Genomic DNA, 10,446 nt, shown 5'->3' with positions numbered 1-10,446 from the left:
AGAGGAGATCTACATGAAGAAACCTGAAGGATTTGCAGTGAAGGGTAAGAAATAACTGGTATGCAAGTTAAAAAAATCTTTATATGGGTTAAAAGAATCACCAAGGATGTGGTATCAGAAATTTGATACATTTATACGAGGAGTTGGCTTCACCGGAAGAAAAGAAGATCGTTGTGTGTATTATAAATTAATTGGTGACCATGTTATTTATCTGGTCTTGTATGTGGATGATATGTTCCTGGTTGGAAATGACAAAGAAATTGTCCAGGATTTGAAGACCCAATTGTCTTCCAAATTCGACATGAAAGATCTCAGTGCTGAAAACTATATTTTGGGCATGGAAATTAAAAGAGATCAGACAAAGAGGAAGCTTTGGTTAAACCAGAGGAAGTATGTCGAGACAATACTGTAGAGGTTTAATATGCAAGATAGTAAACTAGTGAAGGCTCCTATTCCTGTAGGTGTGAAGTTATCTGCTGAACAATGTCCCAAGACATAAGAAAAGGAAGAGGACATGTCTCGTGTTCCATATGAAAGTGTAGTTGGTAGCCTAATGTATGCGATGATCTATACTAGACCAGACATTACACATGTAGTGGGAGTATTGAGTAGGTTTATGTCAAAACCAAGGAAGGAGCATTGGACATCAGTGAAGCAAGTTTTAAGGTATTTACATGGCACTAGTGATTATGGTTTGTGCTGCCAAGGAAGACTAGGATTGGACAAAGTGTTGGATATTCATGGCATTGTTGATGCAGACTGGGCTAGAGATCTGGATCATAGAAGATCTACAAGTGGGTATGTGTTTAACCTATTTGGAGGTGCAGTTAGTTGGATGAGTAAGAAACAATTTGTAGTGGCACTATCAACTACAGAGGTAGAATACATGGCAGCCACTCATGCAAGAAAAGAAGCAGTTTGGTTGCAGAGATTGTGTTCAAGTATGGGGTTAGTACAGGAAGCTATAAGAATAGCCTGTGATAGCCAAAGTGAAATTTTCTTGGCAAAGAACCCTACTTATCATTCAAATACAAAGCACATTGATGTTCAATATCACTTTGTGAGGGATATGATAGAAGACAAAAAGGTGTTGCTAGTAAAGGTGGACACTTTGAAGAATATTGCAAATGCATTGACAAAATTTGTGAGCTCTGAGAAGTTCTCTTGGTATAGAGAAACAATGGGTGTTATAGGGCTGGATAAATGACTAATCTCTCATGTGATCCCCTATGGAAAGAAAACAGCAAGTAGGAGAATGTTGGGTTGTGTTATATTCTTTCCACAATTAGCTCCCCTAGTTAAACTGGGGTGTTAGAGGGGGGGAGGAGCCCCCCCTTCGTTGCGTCGACTGCGTAGCGGGGGGTGATAGCCCTCCCTTTGTTGTGCCAACTATGTAGCGGGGGGCAGTTAGCCCTCCTCTATGGGGTCCAGGGTAGCGCCCTAGGGAAAAAAAATTGTACCCTATATTAGGTGGGCAGACCTACCTATGGTTTTGTACATGGTTTTTGCACATGTTTTTCGGCATGATGGTTTTCGTTCCATGGTAGTAGATGCTTTAGCATGTATATATGTGTATTGTAAGATTGAAAGGAACATAATGAAAAAACAAGCTAGTAGTCCCAGTTTTGGGATCCAACGGAAAATCTCTGTGTATATGTGTTTTATGTGTTATGCATTCGAATTGTTTATTTTCAGTTTTTAGAATTCATAAGTAGGTAATCTTTGTACAGGATTAAAACCTACAATTGGTTGGTGCTACAAATTTCCTTGCATGGAAGAAAAGGACAGAACTAAATATTATTGAGAATGAGGTCATGGATCACATCAATGAAATTATAATCCAGCCTCCAAAGGAAGATACTCAAGCACATGCTAGATTCATGAAGGGAGAAGTGAGAGCCTAGAGGATTCTTATAGAATCTGTAAAAGACTCTCTAATCCCGTATGTATCAAAGTTGGAGACTGAAAAATCTATATATGATAAACTGGTAGAGTTTTTTTCCATAATTATTGTAGGATAAGAAATATCATTAAGGAAAGAACTCTAAAAGCTAAAACTTTCCAAGGAGTATGGAAAAGCCTCATACTTCATGAGGATATCAGAAATTCGAGATCAACTAGAAGAGTTGGGATAAGTCATGTCTGATAGATAGATGACCAAAGTGTACTAAATGCACTACCAGAAGAATGGGACAACTTCACTTCAAGTTTATATGGGAAGAAAGAGACTACTCCATTTCAAGTTCTATGTTCACTTTGTAAGATCAAAGAAACCAGGCTGAAGGAAAAACTTGATGTAGGATCGAATGAGTAGAATCAATAATATGTTGTTATGACAAGAATAAAAGGAAAATTTGGAAAGTTTGGTCCTCCAAAGAAAAGGAAGAACATGGCTAAGGTAAGATGCTATGGTTGTCAGGAACTTGGGAACTATATAAGATATTTTCCTAAATGTAATAAGGAAAAGAGGGATAGGGAAGAAGCCCATATTACTGAGGAAGTGAAAGAACTTGAGACAAAGAGGCTTAAGAAGGAAGAAGTAGAATATATATACTATGACTGAGATGATCTTCTTCACTAGAAGGGAAGCAGGTCTAAATTATAAAGCACTTTCATTCAAAGGAAGTTGTTGCAGAAAGTTTGGATGACCCAAAGGAAAGATGAGTAATGTATGCTTACATAGGTTATTATGAAATTCATGTCATATGGTTGCAGATAATATGGATCATTATTTCCATCTTGGGAAACATGATCAAAAGAAGAAGGGATCTCCTCCTCCAAAATATTGCAGAAAGTCATAAGTCATGCTAGATGAAATCAACATAGTATGTTCTCATATGAATCATGAAGAAACTAACTACAATTGAGGAACTATGACTGGAAGCTCCAAAGAATGAAGTGTGTGAAAGGAAAGGAAGAGATCGTAAAAAATGCAACAGATGTAGAAGGCATTCAACATCCGAGGCCAAGAAGAGTTGACTGGAATATATCCCAGAAAGATATGAAGACTCTGATAAGAGTCGAAAAAATATGGAGACCCTTGACAGTGAATATATTTAGGAGTTGTTTCAACATGCATGCAGGATTCTAATACCTACAAGAAGATGCCATGATAAAATACCATCACAAAGGTAATTTTGATTTAAGAATTCATTTATTATTTTTGAACTAATATCTGGATAGGGCTTATGTAGGACTACCAAACGGAAGATCTGTGGATGGCTTCTAGGAAGACCATATAGAAGGATGTAAGATCCTTTCGAAAATATGGCATGGAGAAAGAATCATGACATGAAGCAAAAGCCAGATGGAAAACTAATGGATCACTTTCTAATGAAAGGAATGAGGACATGACTGACTCAGAACGAAAGTGATGGATGGTATGTGCCCTATGAAGAAGTCACAAAACATGAATACTCCATGAAAAAATAAATTTATGACATCAAATAATATAGTTCTTCAAGCAACTGGTTGACCCAACATCTCCACCTGAGAAGTTGCTACATGTCCCTAGTTAAGAGGGAGCCTGAAAACAAGTTTCTTACTTGGAGGAGACTTGAAATTCATAAGCCAAGATGGAGCTTAGGTACATTACTTTTGTAGGAATTATTAAATTCCTTTATTTTAATATGTCCTCCCTATTTTAGGGGGAGAGATAGACATGTCATTCTGGTCTTCACCTGGGAAGATAGAATGGAGGATTGGGTAATAATTTGGTATCTCATACTATTTGAAGATGAGATAGGGTATCCAATATAAGAGTATTCATGGAGGATCGATATTCTTTGAGGGATGGGGAGTCCAAGATAAGAATAGTCCTCATGGAACACACCCTAAGTACTCGGGTAGGGTATGTTCTGAGAGAGACAATGATGAGTATGTCTATAAATCATTGGTCTCGCTGGCATTAAGCTAAAATATTATGGAGAGATGGAGTTGTTAGTTAAGGCCTTGCTATGTGAAAATGCTAGTTGATATGATGCTATACAAATGAGTTACCAATCGAAATTCTTCTTATGAGAAATTCTTCAGATTGAGAATGTCCAAGTACCTTTATGAATACCTACCTATTTAAGAGGGAGTGTTGAAAAGTGTAACTAGGTTTGGTCTTCATAATGACATGTAATTATGATTTTATGGAATGATATGTAAAGAAGAAAAAACAAAATTATTGTATTGCTTTCTTCATGGGTTTCATGAGCAAGAGATTGTATTTTTGAGTCAAGAATCCCATTGACAGTCTTTAGGAATTATTTGTCATCTACTCATAAAATGTTTGAGTCATTATCATTTAATGAAGTCATGTTACACTTTGTAAAAGGTCAAAATTGTTTATGTAAAGTATCCTCCAATACCTTGTCATTTATCATTTTCGAGTCAACTTACAATGATGGAATAACTTGCTTGAAGAAGTCAACCTAAATACTTGAGATCATGTGCCTAAAGTACATGATAATATGTACATATAGTCACACTCGACCTCACTTGGAGGAAAGAAACTTGACAAGAATTCAGTCAAGTAGAAGTACGAAGAAGAGGTCAAACAAAAGTGCAAAGAAGAGGTCAAGGAGAAGTGAAAAGAAAGGATAAGGAGGCTTCTTCTAGGCATAGCGAAGGAGGATTCTTATGGGCATAGTGAAGAAGGATTCTTCTAGGCATAGTGAAGTAGGATTCTTCTGGGAATAACAAAGAAGAATTATTCTAGGCATAACAAGGAAGAGTTTCTTCTAGGTATAGCGAAGGAGAATTTATTCTAGGTCAACAAAGGAGAGTTAGTTTTGGGAATTGTGAAGGAAGGATTCTTCTAGGGTCAGTGAAGGAGAGTTGCTTCTGGGAATTGTGAAGGAAGGATTCTTCTAGGGTCAGTGAAGGAGAGTTACTTTTGGGAATTACAAAGGAAGGATTCTTCTGGGGTCAGCAAAGAAAGGGTTCTTCTAGGATACTTGTTCTAGGTGACCAAGATAGAGATCAAGACTAGAGACCGAGATTCTCTAGAAGAACTAGTGTGAAGGATAGAGGCTAAGTTTCTCAAGAAGGAGTCGAGGAGAGTAGTTCGAGATCAAGAAGAAAGTCGAGAAAGGGAAGAGGTAGAGCATCAAGGTTAGTGACAAGGTTCTTGGGAGGATACTAGAGTCAAGGGTTTTTTTCATGGTCTTGGTACTCATCAATTGAAGATCTAGAAGAAGAATTGTGATTGAGTTTTCCTCTCAAGAGGTGAGAGGTTTTGGCCCTACCTGACAAGCCTACATACTATGTCACTTGTCTTTTATTGTACATATTGGTAATTTTCTTGATGCAAATAACACAACAATAACATAATGAAGAAAATACTATAAGCTAAGAAGTAAAAGTATATCACAAGCAATTATCAAGTAGAGAAATCCTTTAACTATTCATGTACTAGATTTCTCAATAATTTATTCCATAGATATGTCCAGCTAGCAAATGAGAGGATATTCAACATCAACTAGCAAAGATAAATCATATTAAAATATTGTTGGTTATATTTGCTTATGGTGGGCTCCAGTATTGTAGCAATAATGCTACAACTCCTGGGGCTTCCTATCTCTAATTTTATCAACCCGGTAGTTCGTACAAACTTGGAAGCGACGGTGCTATATGCACAAGTACTAGCTCTTGTCGCAGCTGTCACTTGGTCAGCTGGCACAAGTCCGCTAGGGCTCAAGCCAACTTCTATATGCTCTCAGAAGAAGCTTTCTAAATGATGGACGAAGGCTATCTCAAGGAAATTAATCTATTTTGCAAAAATGAACTGAAAGCCAACCAAAGCATGGAAACCCTAGTAAACCCTAATCTGACTAGTTTAACCTCTATGATGCAATAGTGAGAGTGCAAATGTCTAAAAATGATGCCATTACTTCTAGTGATGTGAAATGCATGAACTCAAACTACTTTCATTGAAAAGAACATTGTTTTTGTATTTTTGCTTCAGTGGTTGGAGTGATTATGGTTTTGTTTCTTATTAGGGTTTGGCTATGCAGAGGTGGTGCGAAGGGAGAGAAAGCTTGGGAAAGGTTAGGAGGGCTAGGAGAGGTCCCAGAGGGTCCCTAGCATCAATCCACAGAAGTCTACAACGTTCAGGTGCTCGGCAACTAAGTTTGCAGGCTTCTACAGGATGTCTGCAGGGGATCCTACAGGAAACTAAGGAATTCTACAGGAAGTCTGCTAACTTCTACAGGATGTGTTGTAAGTGGAAGTTTTGGGTGATGGTGAAGTGATGGAGCGGTATGGATGGATAGGTAAGGTGGAGATGGAGCTTGTGATGGCTCAGGGGCAGAGAAATAAGATGGAGAGAGAGTGCACGGAGTTGGTTGGTGAATAGAAGGATGGAAACAATGAAAGGCCAAGAAAATGAAGCTACGTGGCAATGAAAGAGTTGGAAGGTAAATGAGCTGAACAGAGGTCGAGTAGGTGGCTTTAGGTGTGGTTGAGAAGAAAAAGAACACGATAAAGTGATGCTATGCAGTGTAAAAGAAACAAATCCTCTATATCTTGCACAAAACCGAGAATTCCATCAACCTATTCTAACTGTGTTATTAAACCAATGAACAGCAATGTAAAGTGTGGAGAAAAATCGTGCATGGTGTTGGAACGAAGCAGTAGTGCTCAAGAGCAGAATGCATGGACGGATCTACAATTGAAATGACTGTGTGGCAGCTTGCATGAAAGCATAAGACTATGTTTTTTGGTGGTTGGTACAGCCCACACCCCCAATCTCTAAACAGAGATGGCAGCGAGTGCACTATCAACCTTTTTTGGAGCTCTAATGGATTACAATCCTCCTACTCTAATCTAAGCAACTAAAAGCACTTGAACTGTAAACTAATCCTACTCAATCACATAAAAGAAATCAAATCAGCAGACTGTAAATTCTAAATGCATGTCAAAACAGAGGAATAAAGTGCTGAAAGGAAAGTTAAATAACAATACAAGGAAGAGGAGGTCTATTGCTCTCAGGTTGGGCCCTAACCTGAGAGCTATAGCTCCCTTAAAAACTCAGAATTGAATCCAAAGTTGTCTGCCTTTATTAAATAATCATGAGTCTAACATCATGCCAAAACTGGCTTACAAAGAGCAAAAACCCAAATTGACTAACTGGCTAACTAAATTGACTAACTGAAATGAGGTCTTAAGCCCTCTTATTTATACAATTTGAGGACCCAATAGTCCTCCTAAAATTTAGGGACTTGGCTGCCCAAGACTTGTAGTTAACAGCAGTCCTACTTGACTTGCTTGGCTGCCCTTGTGCTCATTGATTTGGTGGCCTTTGAACTCCGAGCTGATGGTGGAGAATTCGAGGTAAGGGCCCATAAATGAGGGGGACACCTTCCTACAAATCCTCTAGCTTGTTCTCCCACGAATTTGGCTGCCAAGTGCTCATTAAGACCTTCAATTTTGTCTCCAAGTGGACCAAAAAGGCTACACAAAGCACCCATTAGACTTGTTGGCATAATGACTAACCAAATTCACTCTATTAACATAAAAATAATAAAAAACATGCAATAAACCAATGGGAATGGTGGATTAAGTCAAATTAGGAGGTTGAATGAGCCCAAATAATTGTCCATTTTTGGGGCTCATCATCACCCCCCTACTGAAAGTGTTGCTCATCCTCTGAGCAACCAATCTCTCTCCTCATCTTTTTCCTTTGGCTCCCCTCTTTTCAAACTTCCTGTAGAAACAGTTCGCTGGCTTCCTATAGAAACAGTCCTCTGTCTTCTTGTAGAAACAATTTTCTTGATTTTGCTTGCTTGGCTGGGGGTGCCTTCTCCTTGAACTGTGCTGTGGCTGTCTTGGGTGTGTCCCTACTTGTTTTTTTCTGACCAGTTTTCTGTATCCTTACTTGGCTCTAGCTACTACACTTCAATTTCAATTGGCGGAACACTGATTCAGACGTGCGCTCTAATTTTATGATACAAAGATTGATCCCAAATCAGGACCTTTCTGTTTCCTTGAGAACAATGTGTGTGGATTTGCACTTAATTTTAGCAATCATAAAGTATAAAGCGAGCTATTGTATCTAACCCAGCTTCCTTGTAGTAAGCTGCAAGTTGATCCTGGATGTCATGCCAGGATCCATCAAGAAAAGCTAAATCCATCAAAAATGCAGCCTGGTCAAGAGCCACCTGAGCAGGTGCCTTCCCCTTTTGAATATCCTCACGCCTTCCCTCATCTGTAACTCTTTCTCTCATGTATTCAATTTGTTCGTCTCCCCAGCCTGCAATTTTAGCAACTTCCTCATATCTGCAGCCTATTGTCCACCACGGTAATTTTAATGCTACTTTGGCAGCATCCTTAGCTTCAAGCTTACGACCAATGTTCAGAAAAAAGCTCTGCATTAAACACAAATGGCCGACCAAATCCAGGAAAGTGCTTCCTATTCACGTAAAGCTCTCCTGTCACCAATGCAGAAACCTGGTCGCCTCTTTCCAAATGACCCAATGCAATACGCTCAAATACATCTGGAAACAATGCAACCTTCTTTGTCAAATAAACATCAAGATTTCCAATTTTAGATTCAGCTACATCCCCTTGTTTATACAATTTCTTGCCAGCATCTCCTGAAGCAGCATAGAGGCTATTTGCTGCGTCCTCATAGCCATTCCAATCTTCTTCTACCAGAATCCTAGGAATATATTGATCCACATGCAAGACTTCAAGAGCTTCATTTTCAATTTGAAATCAGTGGCTTACAGTCTTAGCTAAACGTGACACACCATACTTCTGAACTCGTACAACGGGCATCTCCATGCCTTCTGGACTGGTTGGCCATCTTAGAAGAGCTGTGAAAGCACCTGATTGGTCTTCTGACAGTGGTATTGCAAGAGGAATTATACCCCGTCTAGCATAAGGAGGGACAAGTTTTTCACCCTTGGCCATATGATAATTGTCCATCTTTCTTCAAGCTCCAAACTTGATGAAGAACCTTAGGCTTCTCTGCTCTGGAAGTCTCTGCTGCACTTTCCTGTAGAAGACCCCACCCGTTTCCTGTAGAGTGTGATTCTGCCTTTGAGTGAGCCCGATGCACGAGTGAAATTCGAGAACAGGCCGCAAAGCTCCATGGAGGTTGATGGGTTAACCGATTGTGGGAGCAGAGGATGCATACTTCAGCTAAGAATGTCACAAATGCAAATTAATCAGCGGATGGTGAGAGTCAGCCGAGCAATTTTTTTAATTACGGCATGATTTGTGGTGAGGGAGTGAAGTGGCCAAGTGTACGTGGCCACATGCAACTAGAAGTTTTGTTCCTGAACTCTGTGTTTTCCCCCTGTAATCACTGCCGTGAATTGAACTGAAGTTTAAACAACCAACACTCCTTGTTGCTTTAATTTTCACGTAAGTCAGCTATCCACGTGTACTGCGTGACTTCCAGCTGAGTGCTAGAGAAGACAATCGGTTGAGCCTTGCTAATCCGTGGCTTAATTCCACCATTCCATCAATTCATGCAGTTTTCAAATTAAATTTATGCAATAGAAGAATGAGATCAGTCACATACCTCGAAGTTGAATGGTTGCCGTGAGCTGCTGTGGCCTGTCATTGCTGCATGCATTGGTTTTTCTGATTGCATGTGGCTTGGCTGCTAATCTTTGATTGTTTTTTTCCTGTGCAGGTGTCCTCTGGCCGGATCTGAGCTGCATGCAATTATTTCCACGTTCAGATCTGCACCTTCAAGCTGCTGCTGCTGCATGGTCACAAAACCAGAACTTGTTTTCGCCATTTCTCCCAAACGGCAAAGCGGATCGATCTGAAACTTGCTGAGCATGTTTCTATCATCATTATGCATCTCCCATAGCAAAATCGTGATCAATGGATGCACGGATTTCGAGAAAAATGGAAAATGGCTGAAGATTTCATAGCTCGATTTCTCGGAAACCGTGCATCGGAATCGGTTGAAACTGCTTGGGTATGTTACCATCACTCATATGCATATCCCCATGAAACAGGTTTTGAAACGGATGCACGGTTATGGAGAAAATTCAAAAATGGCTGATGGTGATGGAGGCTTATTTCTTGGGAACCGTGCACCAAAATTGGCTGAAACTGCTCAAGCGTGTTTCCATCACCCTTGTACAATTCCCCATGAAACGGTTTGTCAAATGGATGCATGGTTTTCAAGTTATGGCAAAAACAAATTTTGTTCTATGTGTTTTTGCTTCAAGGCACTTTGCATGTGTTTGCATGGAAGGGAAAACTGAGCTTGGGCTGTGATGCAGGTATGGAGATGATGGAGGAGGAGTTGGAAGATTGCATGAGGACTTTTGAACCCTTGAGGAAGCTACCATGCTCGCCAAACCACTTTTTTGAAATCCATGTCTAGTTTCCCACAATTTCTACAGGAAGTTCCTGTAGAAGCACAATGAGAAGCACAATGAGGTGGAAAAAATGATGGAGAAAGGCAAGGGATGGACACACGAGTGCTTGTAG

General features: G+C 39.7%; 1 pseudogene; it reads right to left on the bottom strand.

Moving 5' to 3' along the window:
• Nucleotides 1-7,846: 7,846 nt before the first annotated feature.
• On the bottom strand, nucleotides 7,847-8,916 carry LOC149211016 (protein IN CHLOROPLAST ATPASE BIOGENESIS, chloroplastic pseudogene; annotated as a pseudogene).
• Between the last annotated feature and the right edge of the window lie 1,530 nt (nucleotides 8,917-10,446).

The sequence above is a fragment of the Pinus tabuliformis genome, chromosome 1_2, assembly GCF_031772625.1.
Source record: "Pinus tabuliformis cultivar Carrire ecotype Pingquan chromosome 1_2, CPIR1, whole genome shotgun sequence".
Lineage (NCBI taxonomy): Eukaryota > Viridiplantae > Streptophyta > Pinopsida > Pinales > Pinaceae > Pinus > Pinus tabuliformis.
This window is presented reverse-complemented; position numbering and strand designations above follow the sequence as displayed.